Here is a 14,695-nt window from a genome sequence, read left to right on the forward strand (position 1 = left end):
AATTTCTTCATGGGCATTCTAAACTTGGAGCTTTCTTCCCCCTGGTGTGAATGACATCTAATCCCATGCTCTTTCGAGAGGAGAGGTGTTCTTGCTGATTCAATTAATTAATTTAATCGATGTCTGACTTTGTCACAGTGACCTAAGATTTATCCCTGAATTTTATATCGTTTATTTTACTTGCAACCTAAGTTTTATGTAATGAATAGCTCATTTCTATGGGAATTAGAACTGAATCACCTCACTTCAGAACCATACGGGGTATGCACTAAATTCATACATGAATCCCAACAAAACCATTCATCAACAAATGTTAGTACGAGATCACATACATTTCCGTTGCATACTTTTGTCTGTAATTCTAATACAATTCATTACAACCCTTGCACATATGGTAAGCGATTTTTCCACTTCAATGAGTTTAGACGGAAGTCAGATACTGTACTACGCTCGGCAGGTCTGCCTCAGTAATCGATCTCAAATCTATTTAATATGGTGAAAGAGGAGACTCCGTAAAACGCAGCAGTCGAACGATATAGTAAAGACTAACACTGAAAGATTCTGAACCTACTTTTAACTGGGCCATAGCAGATAGGAAGGACTTATAATTCTGGAAATGAGTGTACCTCTTTTAAGTGGCGGCGTGTAACGTGATTCATTATTGCATTAATCTTTCATTTCTCGTATTCAGACTGTAATACATGCATAAAATTTAAATGTATAAACATTTTATCTTCTTTCTACAGGAGTAGTTGTGTTTTGTCTATTGATTGTACTGTGTTGTTGCATGCCATTGTACCGTTTGTTGACTGATATGTGTGATTCTTTTGTCTTTTGGAGGAATTTGGTAAACTTGTACGTCGATTTTGTGCGAGTGCAGACTGCAGGTAGAATTTTGTTACGGAACAGAGAGTACGATAATTCTTCCGTGGATTGGTGCATAACAATCTGCTCACGAGCTAAAGCATGGTCAGTATTAATTGTGCACACGGAGAATTAGCGGAGTGGGACACTTGTTTGCCCACTCACATTTGGCACCGGACGATGTGTAGTAGCTTTGAAGACAAATACGCTACTATGGGAGGTAGCGACAAAGACCAAAGACCTCTCATCATTCATAAGAACGTCTTGTGAAACCAGAACGGATCCGCAAGGCTTTGGACTTCAGTGTTCTCCAAGCATTAACAACGTAGAAATCAAAAGAGCAAATGCAGTTATTTAAATAGCAAAAAGCGTAAATAGATAAACAGAATGTAAGCATTACGAACATTGAAAGGAAAAAAAGCAAAAAGTAACCAAAGTGAGCACTGGAAAGAAGGTAAATGAGAAAAAGGTTAGTTTTTTTTTTTTGCAAAAACAGGCATAATGTCTTATGGGATAACAGCAATCAGTGATTTTATAATTTTACTTAAAAACCGTCTTGATTGCAAATTTTTTTTTTATTCATATGGCCGGTTTCGGTTCATTCAGAACCATCTACAGATCTGTAAAAATAATGATACTAATTTACTATTTCACGGAAGCAAATCTTTTTCATCCTATCTAATCAACATCAAATGTACCAGAGCGTACCTGATATTTCAGTTACAGGAGTAACCCGTCCAAATCCAGCAATTTTCACATGCTACGTCACATAAAATTGGTTGGCAGAGTGCACCTCATTTATATTAATTATTCAGATTTCAACCTTGACATCTACATATTTTAATTAAGTATTTTAATTGAAAAAAGATCTACTGAATACAGTATGTGCAAATGGAATGTAACAAATGTACCAGACGCCACCTGTCGGTAATAGTGTTATAATTAATATAAATGAGGTGCACTCTGCCAACCAATTTTATGTGACGTAGCATGTGAAAATTGCAGGATTTGGACAGGTTAATCCTGTAACTGAAATATCAGGTACGCTCTGGTACATTTGATGCTGATTAGATAGGATGAAAAAGATTTGCTTCCGTGAAATAGTAAATTAGTATCATTATTTTTACAGATCTGAAGATGGTTCTGAATGAACCGAAACCGGCCATTTGAATTTTAAAAAAATTGCAATCAAGACGTTTTTTTACGTAACATTATAAAAAGGTTAGTATAGACTTCCAGAAAGCCAAACTGGATGATTTTATAACTACAGCCAGTGGTATCACAGAAGATATAAGACGAGAAGTAAATGACATCAGAAGAGGTGTGGAGTCAATCGATCTATGGCGGGAGGAAGTATGTAGGTAAGATACTGACAGAGGTAACAGCAAATCAATTCAAAGTAATGGAGCGACTTGAGAGCTGATGGAACTGGAACATATTCTTCTTACTGCACTGGGGTTTCTCGGTTGATCCAGATAAAATGTAAAAACATCATCTCAGCAGTAAACAAAGAGGAAGTGGAAGCTGTGCAGGAGCATGATCATGACCTAAAAAAGTGAGTCCTGAAAGTGAATAAAGTCACGAATAGCGTAGAAGTCCTCAGAGCGAACCCGTCCAGTTGACTGAAACCAATGAAGTGTGATTTCTGTTCTGACTTAAACAGAATGAAATTGAAATAAATCCCAGGAACTGAGAAGCATTACATACACTCCATCGGGTGGTAGTGCATTATCATGCAATGCCAGAGAAAATGATAGATGCAAGCTATGGGAATAACGGCGAGGTTAACAGGAGACCATGTGATTCAGAGTTAAGAGAATTACAGGAAAGACGATGCTGAACCTGTGATGCACCAGTGTACAATAAGACATGTGATATCGGTTTAGTGATCGAGTTTGTGAAGTAGGGAAACAGGAAACATGTCAGTACATTACAGAAGTAGTCTATGGTCTCTTCCCAGATTCCACAATTGATCTGCATCCTCACTGATCAGTTTGACGAACATTACCGTTATCTTGGAGCCCATCATTCAAAATCAATTTTGTCTCTGACCACATAATAACTTTAACAGAGACAACGGCTATGCACTTAGCAACACTTGGAAGAGTGCACTGGATAAAGAAAAATCGCAGAGAAAAACTGCCCGCACTTTACCTCCTGATTCAAGGGATGGCGCTGCAAGCAACGCGGGATAGAAACTACATCTATGGAAGTAGAGGTCACCACTTCACTACGCCCCATGTTGCTGTTGCTATGACGTATTCCAGCCAATCAGAAGCCGTCCTTTGCATATAAAAGTGGGAGCCTCGCTAGTTCACGACAGTCAGCTTTAGCCCTGACAACGACATGGAGGTAGTGGTCGAAAGTTTGGAGTTTTATCCTGAATTGACGTGTCATGTACACCGAGAGATTTTTGTTCAAGAAATACGTCTCGAAAGACATCGTAGCCATATTAGTTTCCTCTACGGGGAGGATATAGCGTGCAGCGTTCGTCATCTGGAGAAGATGCGCCTGAAACAGTCTCAGTTTCTGAGCAATCTGGCTTTTTTACAACGCTATCGTGACAATGAGGTAGTACCAAAGTTTGCAGTCGTCAAACACCACATCAGAACCGCTGCAGTAAAAAGAATTTTACGGAAGACCAGCCATGCGATTGTGAAAGAAAGGATACGTCACACCAGGTATGAACTAGACATGAACGTTCGCCTGTTATTTAGTTACCATTTATTTCTGGCCGGCGTCCTCTCACCGTTGTACTGGGAATGGGTGGATATAACTTTGGCGGCACACCAACGAGCCAATTTAAGCAGGACTACGGCGAAACAGGCCGATAAATTTGAGTGGCTTAACCGTGATCAAGGAACTACTGGGTCCAACGGCATTCAGAGCACTGTTATCAACTTCTCTGACAAGGAACTTGATGAAGCTACCATCTCGGCTCTCAGTAAATAATTGAACTTTGCCCCAGCTCCAAGTAAGTTACCGGTGGTTGAGATTATTAGTGGAGTGGAACAAGCAGTTCGTCATCTTCCTCAAGAAGCAACGGATGACGTAAGGCTTGCTACTAGCCGGATTTTGACGACATCCAAGCCGCCGAAGTCAAACATCAGCAGAGAGGAGAGACAAGAACTGAAATTGTTGCAGAAGGATGAAGATCTAGTTGTTTTACCTGCTGACAAGGGGAACGCCACGGTAATCCTCAATGCTACAGATTACCACAAGAAAGTTGGATTGTTACTAGAGGACAGCACATACCAAAGTCTCAGACGGGATCCCACATCAGCGCTCAGCAGGAAGACAAGGGAGCTACTAAAAAAACTCTGGCCTCTCCGACGAACTGGTGAAGAACTTACGGCCGAGAGCACCTAGGCCATCAAGACTGTACGGTTTGCCACAGGTTCACAAGGAGAACGTCCCATTGAGACCGATTGTTAGCGCTATTGGCTCTCCTACGTACAAGCTTGCAAAACACCTAACAAATTTATTGGCGCCTGTAGTTGTTCAGTGCCCACATCATATTACGAATTCAAAAATGGTTGTTGATATCATAAAACAAATGAAGATAGGCCCAAATGATGTCATGGTCAGCCTCGACGTGGTTTCTCTGTTCACCAAAGTACCTGTGGATGACACATTACAACTGTTGGCTGCTCATTTTTCTTCAGAAATTTTGAAGTTGTTCCGGCGTACCTTGACGACCACTTACTTTTTATACAGTGGACATTATTATGAAATGACGGATGGAACAGCCATGGGTTCGCCACTGTCAATAGCAATAGCGAATTTTTTCATGGAGGATTTTGAAGAACGAGCGTTGAGCAGTGCTCACCTCCGCCCATCATACTTCTACAGATAGGTCGAAGCTACTTAAAAAATCTGGCCACACGGCAGTGACACGCTGCAGCAGTTCGTCGAACATTTAAATAGTGTACATCCAAACATAAAATTTACATTGGAGGTAGAGAAGGAAGAGAAGTTACCTTTTTCAGATGTGTTGGTGGCGCGAAAGCCGGATGGACGGCTGGGCCATTCTGTGTACAGGAAGCCAACCCATACAGACATATCTGCATAGCTACAGCTTCCATCATCCGTCTCAGAAGAGAGCTGTGCTGAATACTTTAGTACATAGAGCCAGGACTATTTCCGACAAGGACCACCTCGGTCCCGAGATTAACAATTTGACGACTGTTTTCAAGAGGAATGGTTATTCTGCCGGTGAAATTAAATCAGTATTGTACAAGAAAGTAAGACACGATGCCGGCCATATACAAGAAGACCAACACATAGCGCGGCTTCCTTTTTGCGGGGCTACAACAAGCAAGGTAGGCAGAGTCCTAAAGAGGCAAGGAATAAAACCAGTTTCCGACCACCTAAGAAAATTAAGGAAATGTTGAGACCAGTCAAAGATAGTCTCGGCTTAACAGCGCCGGGAATTTATACCATTCTTTGCGAATGCGGCAAGAATTACGTGGGCGAGTCTGTAAGAATGGAAAAATCAGCGGTGGCTGAGCATAGCCTGCTTAACAAGCACAAGATTTTATTTGAAGAAACCAGAGTAATAGCCCACGCATTGAATTACTGGGTCTCTGTGATCCGGGAAGCAGTCGAAATTAGACTTAGCGATAATAACTTTAACAGAGACAACGGCTATGCACTTAGCAACACTTGGAAGAGTGCACTGGATAAAGAAAAATCGCAGAGAAAAACTGCCCGCACTTTACCTCCTGATTCAAGGGATGGCGCTGCAAGCAACGCGGGATAGAAACTACATCTATGGAAGTAGAGGTCACCACTTCACTACGCCCCATGTTGCTGTTGCTATGACGTATTCCAGCCAATCAGAAGCCGTCCTTTGCATATAAAAGTGGGAGCCTCGCTAGTTCACGACAGTCAGTTTTAGCACTGACGGTGACCATGGAGGTAGTGGTTGAAAGCTTGGAGTTTTATCCTGAATTTGTCTTTTGAGATTCGCAAGCGATAATCCTCATCGAGTATCTGGAAAAGGGTAAAACTATTACAAGTGCATATTCTAACTCGTTTCACGCCCCCCCCCCCCCCTCTTCACCAGACTTGGCTCCCCCAGACTACTATTTGGTTCCCAATTTGAAGAAATGGCTGGCGGGACAATGATGTTATTCAAACGAGGAGGTGACTGCAGCAACTAACAGCTATTTTGCATACTTGGACAATTCGTGTTATTCGGAAGGCATCAACAAATTAGAACAGCGTTGGACTAAGTGATAAGTCTACAAGGAGACTATGTCGAAAAATAAAAAAGATTTACCCCAAACACGCAAGTAGATTTTATTTTTGCACGGAGTTTTCAAACGCCCCTCGTACATATCCGGCGCCAGTCCAGGCGTTTCTTTGCTGTTTAGGATGTGTCGTTGTAATTGCCAGTGGTAGAGGAGTGTATCCCGGTCACGGATGCGGAGGAAGGAGCGGTAGAGTCTGCGGGATTCATGAGGAGGAAGGGCGGCCTCGAGAGGAAGAGCAGGGCTGTGAGAGTGGTTGTTTGGTAGGAGACGAAGATTTGGTCTTTTCCGCCACATATAGCAGGCTGTGAGTATTCCGCGCATGCGACAAAATTCTAGTTGACAGACGGACCGCACTTTCTGACGGCGGGGCTGCCGTTGGGGCACTTTGTCATCTTCGATTAGAACAATCGTGGAGATGGTGGGGTTCCACGCACTGTCCAACTGGTAGCCGGTATCACGGTTCATCAGATTTTTCGCCAAGCGTATTTCCACTGGTTCTTTAATAACAGAGTTCCCAAATGATGTTAGTATGGTCGAAATCATAGTTCTATTGTACTCCATTGACTGTACATTACAAGTACAGCGTTCGACAATAACGAGTTCAAAGTTAATGTTAAGAGCAGCATTCTTTCTCTGTGCGTGTGGCTGTCCCATGTATGCCTTGCCATATTGACAAGGTATTTTGTTAATTCCGGCCTTCCGCAATAGCAAGTCATTCTTCATTGATCCCAGAAGGTCTGCAATCTTAGATAGTGGACGGAAAATCACTTTCATCAGATGTTGATTCTTGCTATTTTAAACGAAAAGCTGCCGATAACAGTAAAAAACTGAAGATTTTGCCGCGTGTACTACTCTTTATCCGCTTCCTGATACTTGATACTAACTGACAGTGAACTTTTAATGTGCTGGGTGGAATATTCATTTTCTCTGAAAACTGTCTTTTCGTGGGAGAGATCTTTAGGCAAACTATCTAGATCTGAGACAGTGTATGTTCTGTGTACGAGTATTTTAACCACACTCATAGTTTGTGATGGAGAATGACAAATTGACGCTTGCAAATACAAATCAGTATTAGTGAGCTGATGATAACTTAAATTACCCAGAGAGCATCACTCTTTCGCCTAAACAAGACATCCAAGAAAGGCAGACAACCATATTTCTGTAGTTCCATAGTGAACAGAATGTTGTCATGAATGGAATGGAGGTGGTGAAGAAAATCCATCAGCCGGCAGCGGTGGTGTAGCTGTTCTAGGCGCGCAGTTCGGAACCGCGCGACTGCTACGGTCGCAGGTTCGAATCCTGCCTCGGGCATGGATGTGTTTCATGTCCTTAGGATAGTTAGGTTTAAGTAGTTCTAAGTTCTAGGGGACTGATGACCAGAGTAGTTAAGTCCCGTAGTGCTCAGAGCCATTTGAACTATTTGAAAATCCATCAATTTATCCTTTCTACGAGACCACACTACGAAAGTATAGTCCAGATACCTCAAAAATGCAATTGGCTTAGGGACTGCTGATACCAGAGCTCTCATAGAAATGCTCCATAAAAAGACTGGCCACCGAGGGAGACAGAATGCTGCCCATGGCAAGTCTGTCTGTTCAGAACATTTTTGGTTGAACACAAAACAGGTTGTGGTTAGAATATGCAGAAACAAAGCAGTGACGTCCAGTTGAAACTTTAAGCCAATTACTGCCAAAAAAATCTGCAAGACGGCCCTATGTAAAAAGTAACACCACGTCAAAGCTAACCCAGCGATCAGAACTGCTCAGACGGAGAGCCATTATGTCCAGTAGTGAGAAACACTGGCACGCCTACATATGATTTAGCCAAACATCTCGCTTCGTTGCTCAGGTAATTGGTGGGAAAATTCCCACGTCACATTCGTAACTCGGCTGACTTTATTAGTTAACTGGTGGAATTGATAATAAAAACGAGAGGGGGAAGCCACAGACCAAGGAAAAACAGACAAATCTGCCAAAATGTTGCATATGTCTTAAATGTTTATTGACACTACAATAGTGAAGCCATAGTCAAAGCAAATAAAATGTTTCTTTTTTTAAAAAAAATAAACGGGGAGTCATTTTATTTGACACTACAACAGTGAAGCCATAGTCACAGTACGTAAAATGTTTCTTTAAAGGTAGGGGTTACATTTAATACTAATATATAGTCACAGCACACAAGACTTCTCTTTAGAAAAAGGGCTTACATTCACCGATTCGACGAACTACCTCGTTATTTTCAAATATAAAACATTAGGCTGTAAATATGTATATTTCATCATTATCATGGTGCAAACTCCCATGATATAAACATATATCATAACGTCACCGTAAGCGAATCAAGCACAGCAAGCTTCCATATGGAATGCAGCACATAATTTTACTATGTTGCGAAAAAAGAATCTGAAAACGCACTGTACTCTCATGTAGGACTGGTACACTGCTAACTTGCTAACATAACATTGCTCCATTTGCCTGGTAACCCATTCTGTCAGTAGAGGGCATGAACGTAGTATAGAAACACAAGAAACAAAACAGGACCTACATAATATACAATAACAGGCGTTAGATGGCGCCACTGTCAAGTTTTAACGAAACTAGTTTCTAGTTGAAATATAAACGCAAACCGTACACTAGCATGCAAACCAAAATATTGCCATACATTGTTTACAGCTTTAAAATTATATAGCACAGCAATTCGATAAAGTATGATAACAAAGAAACGAAGTTTCATCTCGATACAGCATTATAACAACCAAAATATTGTTGTATACACATTACAAAATGCCAATCCCATGCTTGCCATTAAGATGTGGTTTATTACAGTCTTCAACATAGACAACTACAAAAACAAATTGAACTCCTATTTACTAGATATAGCAAAACAGTTATGTACTTTGACTATGGCTTCGCTATTGTAATGTCAAATAAACATTTAAGTTATATTACGGTCATACTCCTTACAACAATTATTTCTGAATATAGAATGTTGCATATATTATCGCAGAAAAAACACATCAAATGAAAGGTAGCCTCATACAAGTGAATGACGCTTTTTTGTGCTGCCTTTCCATCTCAGAGCAGTACTTGCAATCTACGTCCTCAAGTAGCTGCTAGATGTATTCAAATCTCTGTCTCCTCCAACAGCTTTTACCCCCTTACCCCCTACAGCTCTCTCTAGTATCATGGAAGTTATTCTTTGATATCTTAACAGATGTCCTATGATATTATCCCTTCTTCTTATCAGTTCTTTCCATATATTGCATTCGTCGTCGATTCTGCTCGGAACTTTCTCATTCTTACCTTCTTCTGTAATACCACATCAGTTGCTTCGATGCCTTTTTCTGGTTTTCCTACAGTCCATGTTTCACTACCATACAATGCTGTGCTACAAACGTACCACGTTAGACATTTCTTCCGGAAATTAAGGCCAATGTCTGATACTAGCACACTTCTCTTGGCCAGATGCTGTATGTACTTTTTGCCAGTGTTTCATGTCTTCCTTGCTCTGTTCATCATGCGTTTTTTTGTTGCCTTAGTATCACAATTTCTTAACTTCATCTACCTCGTGGTCAACGATCCTGGTGTCAAGCTTCTCTGTATCCTCATTTTTGGTACTTCTCATTACTTTCGTCTCTCTTTGGTTTACTTTAAACACATATTCTGTACTCATTAGACTGTTCGTTCCATTTAACACATCCTGTAATTCTTTTTATTTTCACAGAGGATAGCAATGCCATCGGCGAATCTTATCATTGATATCCTTTCGCTTTGAATTTTAATCTCCCTCTTGAACCTGTCATTTTCGTAATTGCTTCATCGCTGTGTACTGTTATACACCCATTTTAACCCGAGAACCTCGTTCTGGCACTTTCAGTCGTATTATTCTCTATCAGTTCTTGTTCATATTATATAATTTCCGTCTTTCCCTACAGCTTACCCCTATTTTTCTCAGAGTTTCGAACATGTTGGACCATTTCACATTGTCGAATACTTTTTCCAACTCGACTAATCGTATGAACGTCTCTAGAATTCTCTTCAGTCTTGCTTCCGTTATCAACCGCAACGACAAAACTCTCTCTCTGCTGCCTACATGTTTCCTAAATCCAAACTCATCGTCATCTACCAGATCCTCAGTTTTCTTTTCGGTTCTTCTGTATGTTATTCTTGTCAGCAACTTGAAAACATGAGTAATTCTCGCACTTGTCGGCTCCTACAATCTTCAGAGGTGTGTAGATAATGTTTTTCCGAAAGTCTGATGGCATATCGCCAGTCTCATACAACATATACACCAACATCAATAGCCGTTTTCTTGTCACTTCCCCCAATGATTTCAGAAATTCTTATCGAACGTCATCTCTCCCTTCTGCTTCGTTTGATTATAAGTCTTTCACAGCTCTTTTAAATTGTGATACTAGATTCCCTCCCTATCGACTCCTGTTTCCTCTTCTGTTACGTTATCGGAATAGTCCAACTCTCATAGAGGCCTTCAGTGTACACTCTCCATATATCCGCATTCTACTCTGCGTTTAACAGTTGAATTTCCAGTTAGCTTTTCATATTACCTCACATGTTTTTGGTTTCACGAAAGGTTGTTTTCACTTTTCTGTATTATGCTGAATCAGTCCTTCCGACAATCCTTTCATTTTCGACTTCTTCACATGTTTCATGCAGCCATTTCTTCTTAGCTTCCCTGCGCTTCCTATTAATTTTATTCCTAAGTGATGTTTATTACAGTATTCCTGAATTTCTCTGAAAATTTTTGTTCTTCTTTCTTTCCTCGATAAGCTGAAGGGTTTCTTTTGTTACCTACCGTTTCCTCGCAATTACATTTCTTGTACCTATGTTTTTCTCCAACTTCTGCATTTGCTATTTATGGAGATTTTCATTTCTCAACTGAACTGCCTACTCGGCCAATTTATTATAGCACTATAGCCTCAGAGAAGTCAAGTGTATTACTTTATTCCTTAGTATTTTCATATCGCACTTCTTTGCGCATTGATTCTTTCTGATTAGTCTCTTAAACAGCAGCCGACTCTTCGTCATTATTAAATTGCGGTCAATGACTGCTACCAATGCCAGAAGCATGCACATCAGGGCATAATGGCAACTCACTAGTTCACGATGATCATCAAACTGCTCCAACGAATAACTGACTTCAGCTGGGTCGCCGATGACGTCTCTCGTCAGTTTTGCGTACGAATGGCACTGCATGCCTTCACCGGTAAGAATAGGAGCCCCGTGACCAACCTAACAGGTGTTCCTCACGCAAATTTGTTCCAGTGCGAGCAGTGTCTGTGGCCCACAGGTCGGAACACGTGGAATAGCGGCTCTGCTACGAAAACGACGGGCGGTGTGTGCAGTCGACTGGACTAAAATTCAAACTAACGGCTACCTTGGCCTTCCAGGAGTAAACCATATTGTACAAATCCTATACTAATTAAATCAGGCGTCATAAAATTATAATCTCTTTGAGACCAGGGAGTCCCGTGTTTAGCAAGGCTACGGAGGTTCCTAGTTCCCGGGGGAAATTCGTTTGATATGATTTAATCGACATTTAATTCAACTGACTTTTAAGCTACTGGTATGATAATTGTGATCTATTTCAATTGACTCGTAATTTGAAGACAAATCTGAATATGTAATCAAAAGTATTAATCAAATTTTATCTGGGAACTTTCGCTTTGTCAGAGGGTTCGATCAGCCGCTGCGGTGTTTCGCATGCTATGTAGCTAGGCAGCAAAATGTATCAGTTCTGCATTACACTTGTAACCTTGTTGTCAGGTCTAAATGTGAAACGGCAGGGGAATGTACGCTCTGAAGCTTCTTGCAAACTGAAAAAATTTAAAAGAATAAAATCAGCTCCTCAACCATTAACTTAATGTCTGCGACATTAACAACTCATAGCAAGAAAGTAAAGTTGGCACTAAACTACTCAAAATACGGTGACAGCTGACTCCAGTATGAGCAGAAATGCTGTATTACGGTGATCAGGAAGCACCAGAATACTTTGCCTCACCTAAGTCAGCCCGCACCCTTCAAAAATGGTTCAAATGGCTCTGAGCACTATGGGACTTAACTGCTGTGGTCATCAGTCCCCTAGAACTTAGAACTACTTAAACCTAACTAACCTAAGGACATCACACACATCCATGCCCGAGGCAGGATTCGAACCTGCGACCGTAGCAGTCGCGCGGTTCCGGACTGAGCGCCTTAACCGCTAGACCACCGCGGCCGGCCCCGCACCCTTCCACCCCCCCCCCCCCCCCCCTCCCCTACCGTCACTTCTGCTTGACTAACTGGCATACTTTTCATCATTTCTGCTACCAACTAGATTCGATTCTCGTTGTTTAATTCACTGCAGTCACGTGCATTAATACTTAGTCTTTTCAGGATGTGTTAGGTTCATTGTCATAGAAATTGTTTACTCAATACCTTGGCCATCATTAAAAGAAATGGTTTACAACGCAAAGTTTAATGAAAGTCAGAGAAACTACATAAAGAATAATTGAAAAAGTTAGCAAAGGTCTCGATTAATTATCATTGTTAGCCTAATACGTGCTTGTAATTAATACTGGACAGTGCTATGGGCAGCAGTGGAGTATTCCTTTATTTTCATAGTTTAAGTTAATTTTTATTAAATCGTTGGTGAACAAATAATGTTTAACATATTCCAGTCGGTTAGTCAGAAACTTAACGCAAAAAGTAAGGCAGTCCACTTCTCATTATTTGGCTTCTCACTCCAGTGCACGGAAAAATTAAAATATCTTACCGACAGTTAGCCTCCACACTCGATACGAATGGAAAGTCACTATATTTAACCTCAAAGCATGTGTTTTAGTAACAGTATAACTGGGAAGAAAAAATTATTAAGAGTTAACAGCTCTTCACTATCGAGGTAATGAGAGACGGAGCTCTTGATGTTCAGGAGGAGTATGGAGGAGGAAATGAACTGTGGCCATATGAAAGAAAATGTTCCACCATTTGCATGGACTACAAATCATATAATGGCTGTACCTGAGAAAGGTCAGAAAAAAGGAAGGCAGAAGTTTCTGCACAGCTACGACTAATCATCTTAATGGGACTGTTATTGCACCCCGGTGTACCTGAGGTACAGAACAATAGCTACGCAGAGCTGGCGAAGCGCCCAAAATCCAGGGACCATTGGGGGCTATAAACTTTTGTTACCATTAGCGCTATGTCCATGTACGAGCGTACAGATTCTGGGAGAAAATATTGGCGAAATGATCCACTTTATAACACTTCCAGTCGTAAACGAGATGTGGAATATGGAGAAGGGTATGGCCTAACGTGACAAACTTTCCAATAAACAATTTATTTGGTAAGCTTAGTCTTAGATTTGCTGTAGCTAGACGAGAAGTCAAAGATGCATTCTTGCTTTTGGCTTCAGGTAACAACGTTTCTGACTAACCCTATAGAGTTCATGAGCTTTTAGCTTCTAACTGACGACCTGAAAATCTAACCGGAAAGCCTCCACCTTCTCCTGGGCAGAACACTAACAATTAGTCCATCCAAGCACGACTCACAGGATGCTTCAAAGTTTCATATCGTTACGTGATCACAAACGTGATCCATTTATTTCAAACTCTGCAGATATTCCTCAGTGGTGCGAAAAGAGTCCTGGGTTACCCACCTCAGTGTTGTAATTGAGAAGGGATTCTCTTACGCTACATAGAGAACATGCACCGTTAATTAAAGAGTACCATCTCGTGACAGAATAAACCTTTGAGCTGCTCATTGAGTTGTACTCGCGTCCGCCCCCGGTAGCTGAATGGTCAGCGTGACAGATTGTCAGTCCTCTGGGCCCGAGTTCGATTCCCGGCTAGGTCGTGGAATTTTCTCCGCCCACGAACTGGGTGTTGTGGTGTCTTCATCATCATCCTGTCATACTCATCGATTGCAGGTCGCCGAAGTGTCGTCATATTGAAAGACACGCACCCGGTGACGGCCTGCCCGACGGGGGGCGCTAACCATACTATTAAACAAATTGCCAAACTCAGATAGCGGAAAATCAAAAAACAGTACCGTCCGTTACAAATGTTAACTTGTCCCATTTAGTTAACTGTAAATTAATTTTATTTAGAACCTACATAGTTGGTAGTCCAAATAAAGAAAAAGGAAGGCCAGGGAAAATAAATGAGTGAAGAAACAACGATAGCAATGTAACGGGATTCATGACTGGTGGACAATTCACTTCTGTCCATTAGTAATGAAGCACCAACTCCCCTCAGTAAGAACATTGAAAAGCGCAAACCGAGATGGTATCTGTCTCTACATTTGGAACAGAGTGTTAGTAAGATTGCAGTGCCTTCAGATACTCGGTTTTATGGTAACTACGTCTGAAGAGGCATTTACTTAACTGATGTTTTCTGTTCAATGAGACGTCATTGTAAGTTTATTATTTTCCGTAAAAAATGCACACTTGCCACAGAGTTGGCACTGGGGCAGAGACCCCTAATAATGCAACTTTAGACAGAACAACACCAGGCACAGCTACCTGAGTGCAACGCAATCTACGGCATACCGCAGCTCAGGCACAAGACAAGGATTGTG

The sequence above is a fragment of the Schistocerca gregaria genome, chromosome 1 (assembly GCF_023897955.1).
Source record: "Schistocerca gregaria isolate iqSchGreg1 chromosome 1, iqSchGreg1.2, whole genome shotgun sequence".
Classification (NCBI taxonomy): Eukaryota; Metazoa; Arthropoda; class Insecta; order Orthoptera; family Acrididae; genus Schistocerca; species Schistocerca gregaria.